General features: G+C 43.6%; 1 pseudogene; it reads right to left on the bottom strand.

Moving 5' to 3' along the window:
- Positions 1 to 8,651: 8,651 nt before the first annotated feature.
- LOC129816899 (uncharacterized protein C3orf38 homolog) lies at positions 8,652 to 12,813 on the bottom strand (annotated as a pseudogene).
- Positions 12,814 to 25,542: the final 12,729 nt, after the last annotated feature.

The following is a 25,542-nucleotide window of genomic DNA, read 5'->3' as shown; positions in this document are numbered from 1 at the left end:
GGTTTGGGTTCCGTGTTAGAGTGAAATATTACTTACAAGTCCATACAAGCCCTTTACCTTAAAAAGTAAAGATAAGAAAAAAAAAAAATTAAAGAGCAGCAGTAAATAACAATATATATAGGGGGTACCAGTACTTAGTCAATGTGTCAATGTACGGGGGCACCGGTGTCGAGGTAATTGAGGTAATTATGTACATGCAGGTAGGGTTATTAAAGTGTGTGTGGGGGGGGGGGGTTCAAAGTCTAATGGCTTGGGGGTAGAAGCTGTTTAGAAGCCTCTTTGACCTAGACTTGGCGCTCTGGTACTGCTTGCCGTGGGGTAGCAGAGAGAACAGTCTATGACTAGGGTGGCTGGAGTCTTTGACAATGTTTTGGGCCTTCCTCTGACACCGCCTGGTATAGAGGTCCTGGATGGCAGGAAGATTGACCCCAGTGATGTACTGGGCTGTATGCACTACCATCTGTAGTGTCTTGCGGTTGGAGGCCGAGCAGTTGCCATACCAGGCAGTGATGCAACCCGTCAGGATGCTCTTAATGGTGAAGCTGTAAAACCTTTTGAGGATCTGAGGACCCATGCCAAATCTTTCTCCTGAGGGGGAATAGGTTTGTCGTGCCCTCTTCACGACTGTCTTGGTGTGCTTGGACCATGTTAGTTTGTTGGTGATGTGGACGCCGAGGAACTTGAAGCTCTCAACCTGCTCCACTACAGCCCCATCGATGAGATTGAGGGCGTGCTCGGTCCTCCTTTTCCTGTAGTCCACAATCATCTCCTTAGTCTTGATCACGTTGTGGGAGAGGTTGGTTGCCTTTCACCACACAGTCAGGTCTCTGACCTACTCCCTATAGGCTGTCTCATCGTTGTCGGTGATCAGGCCTACCACTGTTGTATCATCAGCAAACTTAACGATAGTGTTGGAGTTGTGACTGGCCATGCAGTCATGAGTGCAGTCATGAGTGAACAGGGAGTACAGGGAGTACAGGCCCCTGAGGGGCCCCCGTGTTGAAGATCAGCTCGCGGCTGTGCTTCCCCTCATAGTCTGTAATAGTTTGCAAGCCCTGCCACATCCGACGAGTGTCGGAGCCGGTGTAGTACGATTCGATCTTAGTCCTGTATTGCTTTGCCTGTTTGATGGTTCATTGGAGGGCATAGCGGGATTTCTTATAAGCTTCTGTGTTAGAGTCTCGCTCCTTGAAAGCGGCCGCTCTACCCTTTAGCTCAGTGTGAATGTTGCCTGTAATCCATGGCTTCTGGATGGGGTATGTACGTACAGTCACTGTGGGGACGATGTCCTCGATGCACTTATTGATAAAGCCAGTGACTGATGTGGTGTACTCCTCAATGCCATTGGACGAATCCTGGAACATGTTCCAGTCTGTGCTAGCAAAACAGTCCTGTAGCTTAGCATCTGCTTCATCTGACCACTTTTTTATAGACCGAGTCACTGGTGCTTCCTGCTTGAATTTTTGCTTGTAACCAGGAATCAGGAGGATAGAGTTCTGGTCAGATTTGCCAAATGGAGGGTGAGGGAGAGCTTTGTACCCGTCTCTGTGTGTGGAGTTAAGGTGATCTAAAAAAAAAAATCCCCTCTGGTTGCACATTTAGCATGCTGACAGAAATTCAGCAAAACTGATTTATGTTTCCCTGCATTAAAGTCATCGGCCGCTAGGAGCGCCACCTCTGGATGAGCATTTTCCTGTTTGCTTGTGGCGGAATACAGCTCGTTTCATGCGGTTTTAGTGTCAACCTTGCTTTGTGGTGGAATGTAGACAGCTACAAAAAATCAGATGAAAACTCTCTAGATAGATAGTGTGGTCTACAGCTCATCATGAGATACTCTACCTCAGGCGAGCAAAACCTTGAGATTTCCTTTGATATCGTGCACCAGCTGTTGTTTACATAAATGCATAGGACCCTACCCCGTGTCTTACCAGAGGATGCTGTTCTATCTTGCCGATAGAGTGTATAACCCGCCAGCTGTATGTTCTTAATGTCGTCGTTCAGCCATGACTCGTGAAACATAAGATATTACAGTTTTAATGTCCCATTGGTAGGATGTACGTGCTTTCAGTTCATTCCATTTATTTTCCGGCGATTGAACATTAACTAGCAGAACGGAAGGCAAAGGCAAATTAGCCACTCGTCGCCTGATCCTCGCAAGGCACTCTGATCTTTTGCCTTGAAATCTCTGTTTCCTTCACCCGTGAATCACAGGGATCGGGGCCTGGTCAGGTGTTTGAGGTATATCCCTTGCGTCCAACTCATTGAAGAACTCCTCGTTCGATTTGAGGTGAATAATCCCAGTTCTGATGTCCTCTTTTCGTTCATAAGAGACGGTAGAAGAAACATTATGTCCAAAACAAGTTACGAACAATTGGAAAGAAAAAAAATTGCATGATTGGTGAGAGCCGATATGACGGCATCCCTACCCTCCGGCACCATCACTACTTTTACGTACAAAATAATATTAAATGCTCAGAGACCAGGTTGCTGTTCTCCTCTCAGCTTGTGGTGCCAACTGGCTTATACAATGACATATTGACAAACGCTCCATGGAGGCATGCAGCTCCCTCACTGCTTGCTGGGGGGGAGAGATCGGTTTTGGTAGGGTCCTCTGGGGAAATAGGGTTTCTGGTGGAGGAGGTGAGGATGATGAGGATGAATGAGAACATTCCTGGATGTCAGCAGCAGCATGTAGATATCTAGACAGAGGAGAGGAGAGGAGAGGAGAGGAGAGGAGAGGAGAGGAGAGGAGAGGAGAGGAGAGGAGAGGAGAGGAGAGGAGAGGAGAGGAGAGGAGAAACATAGACTATTAGACTACTGAGATGCACTGCTGGGTTCTGAGTGAACAGGGCAGCTATTGATTTCCTCTCCTTTCTCTAACTGGTGTTACCAGGCCCTGTGGGCAGCAGTCTGGCCTCCAACACCATCGCACAGCAGAAGACTAGGGGGAACACAACTCATAACTCACAGACCAGCCATGGGGCCAGCTATCAATCAATATGCTCTTCTACAAGATCACATATCCTCCCTTCTAACTGCCTACATCCCCCAGCATCCCCCAGAAGGCCCTCTGTATTTTACTACCCACAGAGCTGAGACAATCTGAGCTCATTATCTGGTGTTTTAGAAAGGTACTGGAGAGTGACAGAAACAGTATGAAAACCCTTGAATAGATAATCAAGTATAATAGAGGTGGTTCAGTGGTGAGTAACCTTGCCTGAGACTTGAAGAGATACGTTGTACCCTAACAGTCTTGAGGTAAGCAGGAAATGTCCCAGATGTCTAAGATGTCCCAGATGTCCCACATCCACTCAATGTGACATTCATCCGGTTTGTTGAGTCACTATAGGTGAAATGCCGAAACAACCCTTGAAAAAAAAGATTTAAAAAAATATCACTCTTCTCTTGGGAAATCGAGAATGGAACATTTGAATTTTTCCATCCAAGCTCTGTTCTCTAATTGGCTTACAGTGCGTGGGTTGTGTTGTGTGAGGAAGTCAGTCAGGCTGCAAGGGATTTGAGCAGAAAGCACTGACCCCTGAGGTGTTGCCCCCTGGAGGGCTGTTAGGGTACAGCCGCAACATGAATCACTCCTGCAGACTCGTTTTCACAGAAAGCTGGCTGTGAGGTGACAGAGTGAGAGAGAGAGGAGCAGCAGCTGGGTGGGAGGTGAGACTTTCACTGCTCCTCTGGTAGGCCAAATACAGTGAATGAGTTTCCGCTGGTAGGTTCAGTAGAACAGGGCCGGGGCGGTAGTTGAACAGTCCAGCAGTTGACGATACAGTTGTAGAAGTAGCAAGGCAGCTGTAGAAGAGTGGTAGCTACCCCCACACGCTCTCACAGGAACTTCCATCCTACTTATACATCAGAACTTTTAGCTGAGTTATTTGTTAAAACTTACATTTTTCCATTTGTCCTAATCTCTCCTCCACTCAGCAGGACAGAGAGAAGGAGAGCTGGAGGAAGAGGGAGTGAGAGAGAAAGCTAAAACATTTCTCATGGCTTTACATTCCAATCAAGTCAAAGTGTATTTGTCGTGTACACAGTTTAGCCGATGTAGCGGGTGCAGCAAAATGCTTCTGTTATTAGCTCCTAACAATGCAATAAAATGTCAAACAGTACAAAATAATACAACATTTAAAAAATCAAGAAGAATCCAATTAACAACCAAATAGCAGAATAAGAGTAATCCAAATGCTATCTATACATACACAGTATACACCGGATGATTTACACGAGATATACTAAGAATGATATGTACAACAGGAGACATAAACTCAGCAAAAAAAGAAACATCCTCTCACTGTCAACAGCGTTTATTTTCAGCAAACTTAACATGTGTAAATATTTGTATGAACATAACAAGATTCAACAACTGAGACATAAACTGAACAAGTTCCACAGACATGTGACTAACAGAAATGGAATAATGTATCCTTGAACAAAGGGGGGGGTCAAAAAGTAACAGTCAGGATCTGGTGTGTCCACCAGCTGCATTAAGTACCGCAGTGCATCTCCTCCTCATGGACTGCACCAGATTTGCCAGTTCTTGCTGTGAGATGTTACCCCACTCTTCCACCAAGGCACCTGCAAGTTCCCAGATATTTCTGGGGGGAATGGCGCTAGCCCTCACCCTCCGATCCAACAGGTCCCAGACGTGCTCAATGGGATTGAGATCCGGGCTCTTCGCTGGCCATGGCAGAACACTGACATTCCTGTCTTGCAGTAAATCACGCACAGAATGAACAGTATGGCTGGTGGCATTGTCATGCTGGAGGGTCATGTCAGGATGAGCCTGCAAGAAAGGTACCACATGAGGGAGGAGGATGTCTTCCCTGTAACGCACAGCGTAGAGATTGCCTGCAATGACAACAAGCTCAGTCCGATGATGCTGTGACACACTGCCCCAGACCATGACGGACCCTCCACCTCCAAATCGATCCCACTCCAGAGTACAGGCCTCGGTGTAACCCTCATTCCTTCGAAGATAAACGCGAATCCGACCATCACCCCTGGTGACACAAAACTGTGACTCGTCACACTCGTCACGTAGCACTTTTTGCCAGTCCTGTCTGGTCCAGCGACGGTGGGTTTGTGCCCATAGAGGACGTTGTTGGCAGTGTTGTCTGGTGAGGACCTGCCTTACAACAGGCCTGCAAGCCCTCAGTCCAGCCTCTCTCATCCTATTGCGGACAGTCTGAGCACTGATGGAGGGATTGTGCATACCTGGTGTAACTCGGGCAGTTGTTGTTGCCATCCTGTACCTGTCCTGCAGGTGTGATGTTCGGATGTACCGATCCTGCAGGTGTTGTTACACGTGGTCTGCCACTGTGAGGACGATCACCTGTCCGTTCTGTCTCCCTGTAGCGCTGTCTTAGGCGTCTCACAGTACGAACATTGCAATTTATTGCCCTGGCCACATCTGCAGTCCTCGTGCCTCCTTGCAGCATGCCTAAGGCACTTTCATGCAGATGGGCATCTTTATTTTGGTGTTTTTCAGAGTCAGTAGAAAGGCCTCTTTAGTGTTCTAAGTTTTCATAACTGTGACCTTAATTGCCTATCGTCTGTAAGCTGTTAGTGTCTTAACGACCGTTCCACAGGTGCATGTTCATTCATTGTTTATGGTTCATTGAACAAGCATGGGAAACAGTGTTTAAACCCTTTACAATGAAGATCTGTGAAGTTATTTGGATTTTTACGCATTATCTTTGAAAGACAAGGTCCAGCTTTTTTTGCTGAGTTTATAAGAGTGAGCTATGTCAAAAATCCTGTACACCTATAAATATGTGGTGTATAAACAGCGTAACTAAAATACATTGTACAGTAGCAAAAATATTAGACAGCTATCAAGAATACAATATTCAAATATGTAGTACAAAGCCCATGGGAAAATTGACAGAATTGCAGGAAATGAGCTTCCGGACCAGAGTCCAGAATATAAATATATGTATATGTGAATGGTGTCTATAGACAGTCTACTCTTCAAAAAGAGGGTTCTTCGGGTGTCCCCATAGGATAACCCTTTTTGGTTCCAGGTAAAATCCTTTTTGAGTTACAGGTAGAACTCTTTTGGGTTCCATGTCGAAGCCTCTGTGGAAAGGGTTCTACATGGAACTCAAAGGGGTTCTACCTGGAAATAAAAAGGGTTCTTCAAAGGGTTCACCAATGAGGACAGATGGAGAACCCTTTTAGGTTCTAGATACTCTCAATTTTTTCTTAGAAAAAATGGTGCTATGTGAGTAGAAAAGGTGTAGTAGTTAAGCAGTAGTTATATAGGATATTGAATAATTCTCAAGGTAATATAGATTAAGCATGGGTCCAGATCTGAGCCACCTCCTGGGTATCTGAAGGCTGGGTTATGGGCATAGGGACATAAGGTCATAGAGTCAGTACCCATCTTCACCCTTAACACTCGCAGTCTACTTTCAGACAGAGAGAGGCGGGGAGCGAACATTGCTGCTATTAATAACAATTAATAGCATCCAAATGTCCAGGCACTGATGTCATAGTGTGTGTGTGTGTGTGTGTGTGTGTGTGTGTGTGTGTGTGTGTGTGTGTGTGTGTGTGTGTGTGTGTGTGTGTGTGTGTGTGTGTGTGTGTGTGTGTGTGTGTGTGTGTGTGTTGTGTGTGTGTGTGTGTGTGTGTGTGTGTGTGTGTGTGTGTGTGTGTGTGTGTGTGTGTGTGTGTGTGTGTGTGTGTGTGTGTGTGTGTGTGTGTGTGTGTTTGTGTGTGTGTGTGTGTGTGTGTAAATCGGCGGCTGGGTTCCCTGGGAATTGAAATTAATGAGTGTAATCAGAAGCAAACAGCGAGCGAGGCAAGGGCAATTAATACAAACCGGCGAGCAGTGGGCTGAGCGCTGGAGGGAGAGGCTGGAGAGGCTGAGAGAGATGGAGATTAAGATGCAGCGTGGGCAGGCAGCTCTCAGCTGCAGATGTCCTGGAGGACGGGTGCTGGGAGGCTGGCACCAACACACATCCGCCAAACGGCCGCTCTGTTCAGGACGGCCAGCAGGCCCAACGCAAGCTGACAACCTCCTGGCAACGCTCTGATAACGTGATCATCTCTATTTAGAGCCAAGCTGAGAGAACCGCCAGGGCCCTGCGCTACGTGGTGAAGGCCTGGCTATCAGAGAGGAACACTGCAGTATGGAGGAAATGGTGGGATGGGGCTGTATGTTCTATAGGGCTGTGTATTTGAAAAATAAAGTTGTACACTAATACTCCCTGATATGTATTGTGGATTAACCAATTTTGAGCTGGCATTCAAGCAGTAGAAAATCTGAATTACTGGTTCAATCTACCAGCCCCACCCACCCCAATTCAACCACTGTATAGGATGATGGAGAGCAGTGTTTGTTTCCTGGTTTATTTTAACCTCTTCTGATTGAAACCTCCATGTTAGCTTAATGTATTTAGGTGCATTTCTCCATGTATTTTCCCCTTTTATAAATACACAGTTATTTTCCGGTAGAAAGTGTTCTGGTTGTTGTTTGGGTTAATTGATGCTAAACTAAATCGTCACAGCAACGGGATTCTCTCACTATTCGCCTGTTTGTTTCGTGGGATCCTGTGCATTCCCCTGTGGTCTAACATTTCCAGTGTTTATGTGAGCTAATCATGTGAGTGTAAAACTACACCGGGCCGAAGCACAGAGCAGTTAGAAACTCTGATATCTGCCTATCTAGTCCACATCAATTTACCCTGAAACAGGAAAAGTATGTCAGCTGTAAATTGATGCATTTATTTAGCTAACATAAAGGGAAGACAGGAAGAGCGGTGACATCATATGTCAATCTATAGAGGCCTTGCCCAGAATCTAGTTGACCATCACCCTAACCCCCATTTTTCCTATACAAGTTTGTTATATTTTTTATACAAGTCTTCTCAACAATAGTTTGTCAAAGCTTGTATATGTTGGAAATGCTCTGAATGAGTAGCACTTTGGAGACGGCAATCACATTGAAAAAACTTTGATTGAATTTACCTCTTAATGTGATTTGTTACTCAACGTTGAAGAGAACTATTATTGCCTATTGATTGATTATAGTTCTACAACATAAATCCACTTCACTGGCACTTCAATAACTAGTCAAATATGTGTTTCAAAATATGTGTTTTCATGCCTTTGAAAGGCAATAGTTTACAACCCTATTAATTTAATGGCAGACAATTCCCAGTAAACTCTCAAATTTACTGTTTTGTTCACGACCTAGGCTATAAGACACTGCCAGCTTACATAAAGTAGCCCAGGCTGTGCTTAGGAATTGATTACTTTCCCCACATAATCGCTTTAAAAGCATTCGATTTGGCTGAGGATCAAAATATAAATTCTCCTTGATGTAGCATGCCTGCCCCCTTGTGGAATGTTGGGACTTTGTCACTCTGAAAGGCAGAAAGGGTAACAAAGATCGGTATCATTCTTTCAGGATGACATTACATAATTTCAAATATTAGGACATAATTATCCAGTATATAACGTTATACTATTTCATATATATTACACCATCATGAAACAGCAACCCACGTTAAAAACAGACACAGGATACGTTTTACTATATCTAAAGAATAAACTTTGGTTTCACCAGTTTGGCAGAAAGTGTATGAGAAAAGATGATGGTTCTAGCATACAGCCTCTCACCATTTACTTGTTTTGATTCAACCTTTATTTCGACAAGAAGTCATGCTGAGAACAAGGTCTATTTTACAGATGAGCCCTGCATACACATCAACACACACTATACACATCAATAATAGTCATCAATATACAAGTTAATACATGAAAAGCAAAACACAATCAGTAAAAAGGTCCTCAAACCCACTCTCAAATTCATAGAGAGCTATGGATGCAAAGACTGACCACCCATGACATCAAAATGATAGTTGTTAACCATGTTGAGAATATACAGTATTTGTTAACGTTTATAAACATTGGAGTAAAATAAGCTTATATTTTGGGTTTTGGTGGGGTAGGGGGATACCTAGTCAGTTGTCCAACTGAATGCCTTCAACTGAAATGTGTCTTCTGCATTTAACTCAACCCCTCTGAATCAGAAAGGTGCGGGGGGCTGCCTTATTCGACATCCACGGTGCCTAGGGAACAGTGGGTTAACTGCCTCGCTCAGGGGTAGGAGGACAGATTCTTATTTTGTCAGCTCGGGGATTCAATCCAGTAACCTTCCGGTTACTGGCCAAACACTCTAACCACTAGGCTACCTGCGTTATATTCTTCAAGAATGGATATAATTAATTTATTCGTCAAAAATGGATACAAAAATGGATTCCAGCTTTAATGACCAAGAAAAAAACTAAGCTTGACTACTGACCCTGCCTGATGTGCTCTGGAAAAATATCCATATTTTTAGTGACAGTAAAGTGACATATGTGACTTTGTCATTATCCCCCACAGCTGTCTGCAACCATAACGCTCCTTGTAATTCAATCCTGCCATCTTCAAAACTACAAAGAGCTCATTTAAAATCAGAAATGGGTGCTGAAACTTTCCGAAGCAACTTGATGACTAGAATTATGCTAGCAACACAAATTATGACATCATGTTTGTATGGTAATGGGGAAACCTTTCAAAACACTGCAATGTGGATAACTCATTCAAAAGATATGGAATTTCTATCAAAGGACACTTTTTTATGCAATCAAGAACAGGCTAAAAGTAATATATGAAGACAAATCATATTTTTTAAGACTAATAATTGATACTGGTATGTTGAGAATATTGGGCAGTAGAGAGAACTTTACTACCTGTCTCAGCTAAAGTGTGGTGGGAAATACTAAGTAGGGTCTTTACTAACCAAATATGTGTCGTTTTGGAGAGATATCTTTTAAGCTCTGTGTCAGAGCCATTCCATGGGTCAAACCGCTTATTAAACGGAGGGAAGCCAAGTGCCATAAAGGCAGGAGGCGGGCGACTTGTTATTATTCTTTCTGTGAGATGAACAGCCAGAGATCAATGGCCGTGGTGGTTTCCTCTGACACTATGGCCCAGTAAAGCGCAGAGCCCCGACCTACAGAGACAGATATTAACTAGCTCAGTTCCTTTGCAGGGAATGCCAAGAATAACCCACATGTAACATTTCCAACCAAAATCACATAGTCACTGCTGCATTCTCTACCCTACCCCACAGAGCCAGGCCTATGGGCTATACTCTCACACAGAGTGAGAGAGGACAGCGCGACACAGAGGGAGATTGAGGGTGAAAGAACACAAATGAAAAAGGGAGTGGTGGCTTAGTTTTCACAGCCAATGGACTTTGTAGATATAATGTAAAAGGTGTATCTATGCAGGACTCCCTTGAAAAAATAGATTTTGGTATCAATGACTCCATTCCTAAATAAAGGCTACAAATAATTAGAATAAATAGATCAGCGGTAACTGAGGTCAATTACAGTATCATGATTGATTAGCTGGTGGGAAAATGTACCAAACTAGGGAACAGTTAAATAGTAATTTTCTGATAATGAGTAAACCTAGAAGTAGGCAACTTATGAAGCATTACATGATAATTAATTTACTGTACCATTTTATAAAGCTAAATTAAACTTAAAATGTCTCCATAGTTAGGATCCAGACCTGCGGACCCTCGGTTGAAGACCCCTGCTGACGTTCACACCAGGTCCCCCATCATCTACAGAGGAGCTGCAGGTCGTTGGAATCCCATGTTAATACTGGAGACAGCAGGTTCTCTCCCACCCTGAAAGCCTCCTGGCCCCTCACCTTCAAGACCATGAACTTGATCTTCCATTTGTTCTGGTCCAGTGGGGAGCGTATCAGGCCAAACGCCTGCTCATAAATGCCAACACATTCTCTGTCTCTGTGGGTGGTCCCTGCCACAGCCACCAGCACCAGGCAGTGGGGGGAGGACAGGGCCTTAAGGCCACCAGGCTCCAGGGTGGGGCTCAATAGTAGCCTTTCGTTCCTCGCCAGGGCCAGGAGACGCAGGCTGGTCATTGCTGCTCCTTCGTACTCTTCTGTATACTGCTCTCCGGCGCTGGAGAGAAGACGTAGCCTCACATCCTCCCAGAAGTGTTGTGGTCCCCACTCCTGAGGAGGCTGACCCAGGGAGGGGTTCAGACTGTTGAGAAGCTGGAAGAACCACTGACAAAACTGTCTGGCCAAGGCCAGGTGGTCAAAGCCAGCACTGCATGTCGCTTCAGAGGAAACAGAGACACTCTCACTTGTTCTCAGACCAATTGGTCTCAAACTGGTCTCAATTTGTCTCACAATAGTCACAGCTGGTCCTGGATTGGTCTCAGCTGCTGGGCTTTGAAGGTCCAACATCTATAGACAAGAACATATCGCTTTAAAAAACTGAATAAATGTTCTGGCCAAAGCTTCGCATTTCTAAGAACTGAGGTGAAATGTCTTTGTTCGCTACAATACAAAATACTTTTTACACTGCATACCTTCATGCCATAGAATTAGGATTGATATTATTATTACCTGGGATGTGTAGTGCAGCTTAGAGTAGAGAGGTTGAGGGGGGACATGTGCTGTTGGAAACCTCATTCCTATCTGAGAATCTGCTGCTCTTGTTGAAGCACTGAAGGAGACATCTTTATACACTTGTGGACGCACCTGAAGATAATTGAGACAATAGAAAGTGGTTTATTTACCTTATCTCTTAGTTCCCTAAGTGTCCAAATGTATCTGCTCCAAAAATACCTTCTCAAATGTCCAGACCTCAAGGGCCTTATTCACTAGCTGGTCTTTGTTGCTGTTTTTGGGTATCACAACCCCCTCGTCCTCCGTCAGGTATCTGAATATGAAGTCACGTTGAACTTTCCTGCCTTTCAGGAATGCCTCTGCATTCTCTGTATTTGGATGGCATCAATTGATTCTGTAACATAAGAATATGACCCAAAGGACTCTAATGAGATATCACATATCTGAGCAGCAAAATTACAGATAAAGCTTTTCACACCACCACTGGATATTCATTGGTAAATTATGGAAATACTGAGTATAGGGTGTGCCTCAAGGTAGGGCACAATAACTGTCTGGCAATCTTGGCAATGGCACGTATGTGAATTCTGTTGTTGTTGTTGATGATGTCTGCAAACAGTCACCCTGCTATGATGATATTGAGTCTACCTTCAATACATGGAGCTAAGAAAGTACATTTTATACACATTTTCTAAAACCAATTGCAGGCTAAATTAATGAATTGTATAACAACCTATTAAAATGTTTTAATACAGATGTGTTTTTAAAGCTAGAATTGTTAAACGAAACAAATAGAAATCAGACACCCCGGAGAAATGTAACCACTCACAAATTCAGATCTATGGATGCAAGTACTGACCATCCATGATATCAAAATGCTATTTTTTGAGCTATTTTTTATTTTTTTAAGCTATACAGTGTTTGTTTACGTTTACATTGTTTACAAACATCAGAGTAAAACAACCTTGTACTTTCGTTTCTGAATAACTACGCTCATGAGGCATTTATAAGTTATATTCTTCATGAATCAATGGGTATATAGAATTAATGTATACGTCCAAATATGGATGTAGCAACTAAGGATTCTAGCTTCAATGAAGGATGAAAAAACTTGGATTCCCGACCCTACCTGATGTGCTCTCGAAAAGATCCTTCTTTTTGTTAGTGACAGTAAATCGAAGTGAGGATATGTCATCATTTGTCATCATCTCCAACAGCTGTTGGCAACCATAACGCTCCTTGTAATTCAATCTTGACATCTTCAGAACTAAAGAGCTCATTTAAAATCACAAATGGGTGCAGAAACTTTTTGTAGCAACTTCCTGTCAGATCATGCCAGCAATATATGCCGATCTAACTAATTCCGTTTCAGCAGAGCATATCTTGGAACTTTCGGTTTCATTTCCCGAAAATAAGAAAGCTTGGTAACCTCTATAAAAAACGCAAAATATTTGGTTTATTAACCAATGTATTGGTTGTCTACTACTACACAATTATTGTACAAAACTTTGAAACGTAATGCAACTTCGGTGGAATATAACCCTAAATAAAGCGCATGAGAAAGAAAGAAAGAGAACGTATAGAACTAGCTAATTAAATCACATACCCTGTGATGACCCGTCATTCAGAGCTGTTTATTCAGGGTATTTTTTTTTTTTTTTTAAGTTTTAATTTGGAGGGGCTTGCCTGTTTTGCATGTTATTTTGGCATTAATACGTGTCACATATCAGTTTGCAAACAATGTAAAAAAATATATATATATCATTGAGTTAATAAAGCCGCATACAAGCATGGTCTCTTTTTTGTTTTCTTGAGTAAGGCAGCTACAAATGCAGGTGTTTCAGCCTAGCTCAGTGCTTTCTGTGGTGGTGGGATAAACCTGCAGAAAATACTGAGCGTTGCGCCGTGATTGGCTCAGTGTTATATCACTCATGGGGACACTATTTCACTGCCTAATCTAAGGGTGGGTTGTACCAACATGGTTTAAATTAATCTAGGATTAGAGCTAATCTAGGTTTTGTAAATTTAGGTAGAATAATTAATCAGAGATGTGTTGCACCACTTAATTTTAAATCTGGATCAGTAAATCTATGATTAACGGTTATAAACTATGATTAGTGACATGTTGAAACGAAGTAGCTAGCCTACTTGGCATATGAGGCCACAATGTTGCTGTTCCTTGATAAAATAATAACAATGTAACGTTAGAACTACTGCAACTCCATCTGAAAGGTTCTCATGGGTTGGCGGATTTGAAAAAAAATACGTTATTTGCCAGTACTAGACAGAAAACTAATTTGTTAGCTACTGTAGCTAGCTGGTTTATAAACCAAGCTAGCTAGCATACAATATTATTTATTATTGTCATTGCTTAACGTTATTTAGCCATTTATTATATGTCTGCTAGCCACCTGATCATGGCAAATCAATGAAGTTCAAATTTCTCTGTTTATGAAAAAAAACGATTGTCGGAGCTGATGGAGGAATTTAGTAACATACTGGAGGATAAAAAAACAGACAACACAACTGTCAAAAAGAAGGAAGACACCTGGGCAATTTTATGCGACAAATGTAATGGATTGATACGGATTAAAGAGAAGAGTGAAAGGATGAAAGGATGCTGGAAAAAAATGAAAAGCCAAAACCAAAAAGGATGCGGCAGAGGAAAGGCGGGGGCTATTTCAGACCAGAGGCGGAGGGGGGCCTCCGTCCAGGGGAATTGATCCTATCACCCAGAAGATATGCGAGATGATTCCCCAGCAGTTTGCCCCTCTCCATAAACCCTATGATGACGACGGTGTAACGCCCTGAAGGTCGGGGGGTGCGAAGTCAGACGCAGGAACAGCAGAGCTTCAATATGTTGAGTCTTTAATGCCCAACTGGCAAACAAAATGTCCAACACGGACGTACTGGGTGTCATACACAACGGTCCAACGACACGAGAAACAAACCCAGTTCACAATAACAATATTCACTCCCGAAATCCCAAAAGCTACAATATAACAATCCCGCACAAAGAAGCCTACGGGCTGGCTGACTCATAAAGCCACACTAATTAACAACTAACTGAACACAGGTGATACAAATAAACAATTAAGGAGGGGGAGGAAAAAGAGTCAGTGGCAGCTAGTAGGCCGGTGACGACGACCGCCGAGCGCCACCCGAACGGGAAGGAGAGCCTGCCTCGGTTGGAGTCGTGACAGTACCCCCCCTCTGACTCGCGGCTCCCGCAGCGCGCCGACACCGGCCTCGAGGTTGACCCGGAGGACGAGGCGCAGGGCGATCCGGATGGAGGCGATGGAAATCCCTTAACATAGATGGATCCAAAATGTCCTCCACCGGTACCCAGCACCTCTCCTCCGGACCGTACCCCTCCCAGTCCACGAGGTACTGCAGGCCCCTCACCCGGCGTCTCGAGTCCAGAATGGCACGTACTGGGTACGCCGGGGACCCCTCGATGTCCAGAGGGGGGGGGGGGGGGGGGGGGGGGACCTCCGGCACCTCACCGTCCTGCAGGGGAGCAGCTACCACCGGCCTGAGGAGAGACACATGAAACGAGGGGTTAATACGATAATAGGAAGGGAGTTTTAATCGATAACACACCTCGTTTATTCTCCTCAGGACTTTGAAGGGCCCTACACACTGCGGCCTCAGCTTCCGGCAGGGCAAGCGGAGGGGTAGGTTTCGGGTCGAGAGCCAGACCCTTTCCCCCGGTACAAACACGGGAGCCTCACTGCGGTGGCGGTCAGCGCTCCTCTTCTGCCTACTAGTAGCTTGTTGGAGGGACTCCTGGACGGCCCTCCAGGTCTCTTTGGAGAGCTGTACCCACTCCTCCACCGCAGGAGCCTCGGTCTGGCTCGGATGCCATGGTGCCAGGACCGGCTGGTAACCCAACACACACTGAAAGGGGGACACATTAGTAGAGGAGTGGCGTAGTGAGTTCTGGGCCATCTCGGCCCAGGGAATGTATCTCGCCCACTCCCCTGGCCGGTCCTGGCAATACGACCGCAGAAACCTACCCACCTCCTGGTTCACTCTCTCTACCTGCCCGTTACTCTCGGGGTGAAAACCGGAGGTCAAGCTGACCGTGACCCCCAGACGCTCCATGAACGCCCTCCATACTCGGGACGTGAACTGGGGGCCCCGATCAGAAACGATGTCCTCCGGCACCCCGTAGTGCCGAAAGACGTGGGTGAATAAGGCCTCCGCAGTCTGTAGGGCAGTAGGGATACCGGGCAACGGGAGGAGACGGCAGGACTTAGAAAACCGATCCACAATTACCAGAACCGTAGTGTTTCCCTGAGAAGGGGGGAGATCGGTCAGGAAGTCCACGGACAGATGAGACCATGGCCGTTGTGGAACGGGGAGGGGTTGCAACTTCCCTCTAGGAAGGTGCCTAGGAGCCTTACTCTGAGCGCATACCGAACAGGAGGAGACATAAACCCTAACGTCCCGAGCTAAGGTAGGCCACCAATACCTACCCCAAAGGCTCCCCACTGTCCTCGTCACCCCAGGGTGACCCGAGGAGGGTAGGACATGAGCCCACCGAATCAGTCGGTCCCGAACACCAAGCGGTACGTACTTACAGCCCGCCGGACACTGAGGAGGCGCGGGTTCCGCCCGTAGCGCCCGCTCGATGTCCGAGTCCACCTCCCATACCACTGGCGCTATCAGCCTCGAGGCGGAGATGATGGGAGTGGGTTCGGTGGTCCTATCCTCCGTGTCGTAAAGGCGGGACAGTGTGTCAGCCTTTACGTTTTGGGAGCCGGGTCTGTAGGACAACGTGAACCTAAACCAGGTGAAAAACATGGCCCACCTTGCCTGACGCGGGTTCAGTCTCCGAGCTGCCCGAATATACTCCAGATTCTGGTGGTCGGTCCAGATGAGAAAGGGGTGCTTAGCCCCCTCAAGCCGGTGTCTCCACACCTTCAGAGCCCTGACCACCGCTAACAGTTCACAATAACAATATTCACTCCCGAAATCCCAAAAGCTACAATATAACAATCCCGCACAAAGAAGCCTACGGGCTGGCTGACTCATAAAGCCACACTAATTAACAACTAACTGAACACAGGTGATACAAATAAACAATTAAGGAGGGGGAGGAAAAAGAGTCAGTGGCAGCTAGTAGGCCGGTGACGACGACCGCCGAGCGCCACCCGAACGGGAAGGAGAGCCTGCCTCGGTTGGAGTCGTGACAGACGGACAATTTTACCTACCAATATTTAGTAAGCATAAATAACCGTTAAATATTAATGCTTATAATGCACGTTAAACCTATTGATAAAAACTTATTCTGGCTGCAAGCCCGAAGCCGGGCACAATATGACAACAGCCACTTCAAGTGCAGGGCGCGAAATTCAAAATATATTTTTTAGAAATATTTAACTTTCACACATTAACAAGTCCAATACAACATTTGAAAGATAAACATCTTGTGAATCCAGCCAACATGTCCGATTTTTTAAATGTTTTACAGCGAAAACACCACGTATATTTATGTTAGCTCACCACCAAAAACAAATAAGGACAGACATTTTTCACAGCACAGGTAGCATGCACAAAGCCAACCTAACTAACCAAGAACCAACCAAACTAACCAAGAAACAACTTAACCAGATGACAGTCTTATAACATGTTATTCAATAAATCTATGTTTTGTTCGAAAAATGTGCATATTTGAGCTATAAATCAGTTTTACATTGCAGCTACCATCACAGCTACCGTCAGAAATGGCACCGAAGCAGCCAGAGTAATTACAGACACCAACATCAAATACCCAAATACTCATCATAAAACATTTCTGACAAATACATGGTGTACAGCAAATGAAAGACAGGCATCTTGTGATTCCAGCCAATATTTCCGATTTCTTAATTGTTTTACAGGGAAAACACAATATAGCATTATATTAGCTTACCACAATAGCCAGAAACACAAGCCATTCCCCAGCAGCAAAAGTTAGCGATCGTAACAAACCAGCAAAAGATATATAATTTTTGACTAACCTTGATAAGCTTCATCAGATGACAGTCCTATAACATCAGGTTATACATACACTTATGTTTTGTTCGAAAATGTGCATATTTAGAGCTGAAATCAGTGGTTATACATTGTGCTAACGTAGCATCTTTTTCCCACAACGTCCGGATATTTTTCTGGCTCTCACATATTCTGACCAAATAACTATTCATAAACATAACTAAAAAATACATGTTGTATAGGAAATGATAGATACACTAGTTCTTAATGCAATCGCCATGTTAGAATTCTAAAAATAACTTCATTACGATATGCAGTTTACGTTATGGCGAGAGCGTGCCCAAAACCTGGCCGCAACCTACTAGTACAACATGTTCGACAGATATATGAAATAACATCATAAAATGGGTCCTACTTTTGATGATCTTTCATCAGAATGTTGTACAAGGGGTCCTTTGTCGGGAACAATCGTTGTTTGGATTTAGAATGTCCTCTTCTCCAGTCAATTAGCACGGAAAGCTAGCAAAGTGGCGCTAAGCTCTCCTTCGTGAACAAACGCAGACAACGCAACACGCCTAACGTCCCGAAAAAATTTCAATAATCTAATGAAAGTATATTGAAAAACATACTTTACGATGATATTTTCACATGTATCAAATAAAATCAAAGCCGGAGATATTAGTCGTCTATAACGACAGCTGTACAGAAGGCAAAACCAGGTCCCTTCGAGCGCTCTCCAGAAAACAGGAAACTGGTGACACGTCATACAAAGAGCATTTATTCGAGCCCAGATCAAGTTATACACTCAATTTCTTCTCTCACTGCCTATCGACATCTAGTGGAAGACGTATGAAGTGCATGTATTCTAATAAATATCAAGGACCTTTATAGGTAGCCCCTAGAAGAGAGCATCGATTTCAGATTTTCCACTTCCTGTCAGGAAGTTTGCTGCAAAATGAGTTCTGTTTTACTCACAGATATAATTCAAACAGTTTTAGAAACTAGAGAGTGTTTTCTATCCAATAGTAATAATAATATGCATATTGTACGAGCAAGAATTGAGTACGAGGCCGTTTGAAATGGGCACCTTTTATCCGGCTACTCAATACTGCCCCTGCAGCCCAAACAGGTTAATGCTACTTCACTAATATGTTACTGTTATCAGGCCCGTTACAGTATGTTGCATAACATCATCATTCGTACCAAAGCTGGTCATATCAAAAGCCCCAATTCAATTGTTGTACAAAATGGGCACGTAAATAGCCCACTGAATAATGAGTTAATTATCATAAAACTCAACAGGATTCAACCTGTCTCTAATTATTCTCTGAAGAACTCGTGTTGGTCTCTCCACAGTAGATATGCTGCCATTTTATCAGTTAAACCACCTCAAGTGGCCGTTTAGAATTAATCTCCAATTTAAGAGTATATCTTTTTTTATTCATTGAGCAACAGGCTTAAAATTAATCTAGGTTTAAAGTGAAAACTAAACTTAGATTAGAGGAAGGATTTAATTTAACTAGGATTAATTTAAAACTAGTTTTAAAATTTGGTGCAACAAGATTAATAGATAAACCTTGATTTAACCCAGATTAAGAGTTAATCCATGTTGGTGCAACCCACCCTAAGGGTAGAGCTTGAAAATTCTAGCCGCTTGGGTGCTGCCATACGGTTACATTAGAAGTGCCCATCCAAGAAGGCTCAAGGTCATTGGCCACAGATAAAATGACTTCAAATCATGTTATCAAATCAAATTTTATTGGTCACATACACATGGTTAGAAGATGATAACCTGTTGAGGATGGGGGCGCTGTTGAGACTATTTATGCTAATTGGGTAATTTTTGAAACGGCTTCCCACAAAATCCTTGATCGTACAATATGCATATTATTATTATTATTGGATAGAAAACAGTCTATAGTTTCTATAGGAGTTGAAATTTTGTCTCTAAGTGGAACAGAGCCCATTCTACAGCAATTTCCCTGACATGGAGTCAGATTTCAGAAATGTTGGCCACTGTTCTGAAGTCAGTTAAAAGGGCACTGTTATTGCTATGACTATACGGACACTTCTTACGTCTTCCCCTGGATGCCTTTACGTGATGACGATTCCAATGGGGTCGATTGCGCGTTCACAGGCACTACAAATGAAAAAACCCTGTAGCTAGCAAGTCTTTTCTTGGTGCGCAACGCGCGTGGAGGACACCGACCCTCTCCTGTTCCAAGCGTTAGTTTAGCCTGTTATATTTCTCCGGTCATCTTTTCACTCGTTATAGGAGTTAAAAACATCATAAGGTAGTTAATTTAAAGCGTTTTATAGCAATTTATATCCGTTTAGTGCGATTTTGGGACATTTATTTTTGAAACGATGTGAATAGCTGGGCACGCTTTTCAGTTCATCCCGAACGCAGTTGGCATTTCCACATGGCAAGAGGACAGCTTTCCACCAAAAGACGATTACTCCCAAGAAAGGATCCTTTGCCCAAGATACTGATGGAAGAACAGCTCAAAGTAGGACATTTTTATTATGATAAATCGTGTTTCTGTCGAAACATTTTAGTGGCTTAGGACGCCATGTTTTTTGACGTAGCTTCGCTTGCCGCAAACTGTATTGAAAAGTAAGGATAAATTAAAAAATGTAATTCCGCAATTGTATTAAGAATTAAATTGTCTATCAATCCCTGTCCACCCTATATTTTTTAGTCACGTTTATGAGTATTTATGTATAAGAGTAGATCACTGTCTAAGTGGCGCAAGGACTTTTTCTTTACCAGCTTGTCTACATTTCACATTGTCTAACCATGATTTTGGTGGCTAAATATAAACATTTTCGATCAAACTGTATATGCATGTTGTAATGTGATGTTACAGGAGTGTCATCGGAAGAATTCTGAGAAGGTTAGTGAAAAAATTAATATCTTTTGGCGATGTTGACTTTTATCGCTCACTTTGGCTAGAATCAATGCTGGGCTGCTAATTGCTATGTGCTAAGCTAATATAACGATTTATTGTGTTTTCGCTGTAAGACACTTAGAAAATCTGAAATATTGTCTGTATTCACAGGATCTGTGTCTTTCGATTCGTGTATGCTGTGTATTTTTACGAAATGTTTGATGATTAGTAGTTAGGTAAACACGTTGCTCATTGTAATTATTCTAGTCCATTTGTGATGGTGGGTGCAATTGTAAACTATGAAGTCTACCTGAAATATGCACTTTTTTCTAACAAAACCTATCCCATACCATAAATATGTTATCAGACTGTCATCTAATGAGTTTTTTTGTTGGTTAGGGGCTATAAATATCTTAGTTTAGCCGAATTGGTGATGGCTACTGGTGTTGGTGGACAAATAAAAGATGGTGGATTATGCTAATGTGTTTTTAGGTAATAGATGTACATCTTTACATATTGTGTCTTCCCTGTAAAACATTTTAAAAATCGGAAATGTTGACTGGATTCACAAGATCTGTGTCTTTCATTAGCTGTATTGGACTTTAATGTGTGAAAGTTAAATATTTTAAAAATATATTTTTTTTGAATTTCGCGGCACTGGTTTTTCAGTGGGGGGGGGGGGGGGTGTGCCGCTAGCGCCACGCTGATCCTAGACAGGTTAATGCAGGTGTAGCGAAATGCTTGTGCTTCTAGTTCCGACCGTGCAGTAATATCTAACAAGTAATCTAACAATTTCACAACAACTACCTTATACACACAAGTGTAAAGGAATGAATAAGAATATGTAGATATAAATATAAGTATGAGCAATGGCTGTGCGGCATTAGCAAGATGCAGTAGATGGTATAGAGTACAGTATATACAGTACATATGAGATGAGTAATGTAGGGTATGTAAACATTATATAAAGTGGTATTGTTTAAAGTGACTAGTGATGCATTTATTACATACAATTTTTTAATTAATAAAGTGGCTAGAGATTTGAGTCAGTGTGTTGGCAGCAGCCACTCAATGTTAGTGATGGCTGTTTAACAATCTGATGGCCTTGAAATAGAAGCTGGTTTTCAATCTCTTTGTCTCAGCTTTGATGCACCTGTATTTACCTCATCTTCTGGATGGAAGCAGGGTGAACAGACAGTTGCTTGGGTGGTAATTGTCCTTGATGATCTTTTTAGCTTCTTGTGATATCGGGTGTTGTCGGTGTCCTGGAGGGCAGGTAGTTTGCCCCCGGTGATGCGTTGTGCAGACCGCAACACCCTCTAGAGAGCCTTGCGGTTGTGGGCAGTGCAGTTGCCGTACCAGGTGGTGATACAGCCTGACAGGATGCTTTCGATTGTGCATCTGTAAAAGTTAGCGATGGTTTTCGTTGACAAAACAATTTTTTTCAGCCTCCTTGCGCCTTCTTCACCACACTGTCTGTGCATGGACCATTTCAGTTTGTCGGTGATATGAACACAGAGGAACTTAAACACCTTCTCCACTACTGTCCCGTCGATGGAGATAGGGGGGTGCTCCCTTTGCTGTTTCCTGAAGTCCACGATCATCTCTTTTGTTTTGCTGACATTGAGTGAGAAGTTATTTTCCTGACACCACACTCCGAGGGCCCTCACCTCCTCCCTGTAGGCTGTCTTGTTGTTGTTGGTAATCAAGCCTACCACTGCAGTGTTGTCTGCAAACTTGATGATTGAGTTGGAGGCGTGCATGGCCACGCAGTCGTGGGTAAACAGGGACTCCAGGACGGGGCTGAGAACGTACCCTTGTGGGTCCCCAGTGATGAGGATCAGCGGAGTGGAGATGTTGTTTCCTACCTTCTCCACCTTGGGTTGGCCCGTCAGGAAGTCCAGGACCAAGTTGCACAGGGCAGGGTCGAGACCCAAGCTTAATGATCGGCTATGAAAAGCCAACTGACATTTACTCCTGAGGTGCTGCACCCTCGACAACTACTGTGATTATTATTATTTGACCATGCTGGTCATTTATGAACATTTGAACATCTTGGCCATGTTATAATCTCCACCTGGCACAGCCAGAAGAGGACTGGCCACCCCTCATAGCCTGGTTCCTCTCTAGGTTTCTTCCTAGGTTTTGGCCTTTCTAGGGAGTTTTTCCTAGCCACCGTGCTTCTACACCTGCATTGCTTGCTGTTTGGGGGTTTAGGCTGGGTTTCTGTACAGCACTTTGAGATATCAGCTGATGTACGAAGGGCTATATAAATAAATACATTTGATTTGATTTGATTTAATGATGAGTTTGGAGGGTAATATGGTGTTGAAGGCTAACCTGTAGTCAATGAACAGCATTCTTACATAGGTATTCCTCTTGTCCAGATGGGATAGGGCAGTGTGCAGTGTGATGGCGATTGCATCGTATGTGGACCTATTGGGGCATTAAGCAAATTGATGTGGGTCTAGGGTGACAGGTATGGTGGAGGTGATATGATCCTTGACTAGTTTCTCAAAGCACTTCATGATGACAGAAATGAGTGCTACGGGGTGATAGTCATTTATTTTACTTACTTTAGCTTTCTTGGGAACAGGAACAATGGCAGCCATCTTGAAGCATGTGGGGACAGCAGACTGGGATAGGGATTTATTGAATATGTCCGTAAACACACCAGCCAGCTGGTCTGTGCATGTTCTGAGGACGCGGCTAGGGATGCCATCTGGCCGGCAGTCTCTTACCAGGGTTAACACGTTTAAATGTTTTACTCACGTCGGCCACGGAGAAGGAGAGCCCACAGTCTTTGGTAGCAGGCCACATCACTGTTACTGTATTGTCCTCAAAGCCCTCAAAGAAGTTGTTTTATTTGTCTGGAAGCAAGATATCAATGTCTGCGACGGGGCTGGTTTTCTTTTTGTAATCCATGATTGTTTGTAGACCCTGTCACATACGTCTCGGATTTAAGCCGTTGAATTGTGACTCCACTTTGTCTCTATACTGACACTTTGCTTGTTTGATTGCCTACAGTATTTGCCTACAGTATTTGTATTCAGTCATATTTCCAGTCGCCTTGCCATGATTAAATACTGTGGTATGTGCTTTCAGCTTTGCTCAAATGCTGCCATTAATCCACGGTTTCTGGTTAGGGAAGGTTTTAATAGTCACAGTGGGTACAACATCTCCTATACACTTCCTTATAAACTCGCTTACTGAGTCAGCGTATACGTCAATGTTATTATCTGAGACGACCCGGAACATATCCCAGTCCACGAGACAGAAGCAATCTTGAAGTGTGGAATTCGATTGGTCAGACCAGGTTTGGATAGACCTAAGCACGGGCACTTCCTGTTTTAGTTTCTGCCTATAGGACGGGAGCAACAAGATGGAGTCATGGTCAGATTTGACAAAAGGAGGGCGGCAGAAGGCCTTGTATGCATTGCGGAAGTTAGAGTAGCAATGGTCGAGCGTGTTACTTGCTCGTGTACAGCAATCGATATGCTGATAGAATTTAGGTAGCCTTGTTCTCAAATTAGCTTTGTTAAAATCCCCAGCTACAATAAATGCAGCTTCAGGATATGTGGTTTCCAGTTTGCTAAAGTCCAGTGAAGTTCCTTGATGGCCGTCTTGGTATCCACTTGCGGGGGGATATACACGGCTGTGACAATAACGGAGGAGAGTTTTCTTGAGAGATAATACGGTCGGCATTTGATTGTGAGGAATTCTAGGCCAGGTGAACAAAAGGACTTGTCTTCCTGTATGTTGTTACAATTACACCATGAGTCGTTAATCATGAAACATACACCCACGTCCTTCTTCTTACTGGAGAGACGTTGATTCCTGTCGGCGCAATGCACTGAAAATCCTGTTATCTGTATGGACTCTGACAGCATGTCCCCAGCTAGCCATGTTTCTGTGAAACAGAGTATGTTACAATCCCGGATATCTCTTTGGAAGCAACCTTTGCCCAGATTTTGTCGACTTTGTTCACTAGGGACTGGACATTAGCGAGTAATATACTCGAGACCGGTGGGTGGTGTGTGCGCATCAATGCCTCACTAGAAGACCGCTCCAGCACCCTCTCCTCCGGCAGCATTGTTTTGGGTCGGCCTCTGGAGTCATTTACAAATCCCTGGCAGGTGCAGACAAAGGATCCGTTTTGGAAAAGTCATATTCCTGGTCGTAGTGCTGGTTGTGATGGTAAGTTGACGTCTCTCTGATATCCAATTGCTCTTCCCGGTTGTATGTAATAACACTTAAGGTTTACTGGGATAACAATGTCATAAATAATAAATACAAAAACAAAATACTGCACAGTTTTCTAAGGATTAGAAGCAAAGCTGACATCTCTATCGGTGCCAATGAAGCAGGATTTGTATCGCACTCAAAACAACTGTTAACTTGGAACTGCAAAATCGGACTTTAGTGAGTTCAAGACAACTGGGAACTTGGGAAAAACGAGCTACAACTGGGAAAAGACGTTTTGAACTTTCATCCAACTCGGAATTGTAAATCCGGAACTCGGGCCTCTTTCTAGAGCTACGACCTGAAGATCACTGACGTCATCATGATTCAACCTTGTTTTTTCGAGTTCCCATAAAGCACCATAAATCCAGAGAATGTCAGACTTTGATAACACAACAATTATGTAATATACCAGGGAGCTATGTATACTGTAGCTAAGAAAGTAATACTAAGTGTATGATGTGTTGTAAACTGTTAGTAACCCATGTGCCTCACCCTAATAATTTGGTCTATTTTCACCTCTTAATTTCGCCTACTGTTCTGACTTGGTGTACAGGTAGAACACTGTAAGAAAGACCCATGTTCTGAATTCTGTCGCTGTACATTTCAAAAGTGCTGAACAAATAGTTATATTGACTACATCTGTCCTAGCTCGCTCATTAATGTCTTAATCGAAATTACGGATTGCCTCTTATCCACTTGTCGTCCCCTTATGCCATAGTCTCAATTGTCAGTAGAAACCACATTTGTTTAAGCAAGTCAGCCGTATAAGCTATGTTTTTTTAAAGGCAGTAAATGAGGCTGAATTAACTGTTTCGCTGCCAGACAAGGCTCCGCTTACAGCCAGGTGTAGCAGTGGTAAGATGTTGGGACTGCTGTTTCAACTCTGATGTTGGGACAGCTTTATGTAGGCCCTAGCAGTCTGTGGGCACCGTTTTACACCATTATAGTGCAATTAATATATTGTTTA

Source organism: Salvelinus fontinalis, chromosome 19 (assembly GCF_029448725.1).
Source record: "Salvelinus fontinalis isolate EN_2023a chromosome 19, ASM2944872v1, whole genome shotgun sequence".
NCBI lineage: Eukaryota > Metazoa > Chordata > Actinopteri > Salmoniformes > Salmonidae > Salvelinus > Salvelinus fontinalis.
Note: the sequence above shows the minus strand (reverse complement) of the source record. Positions and strands in the feature narration are given on the sequence as shown.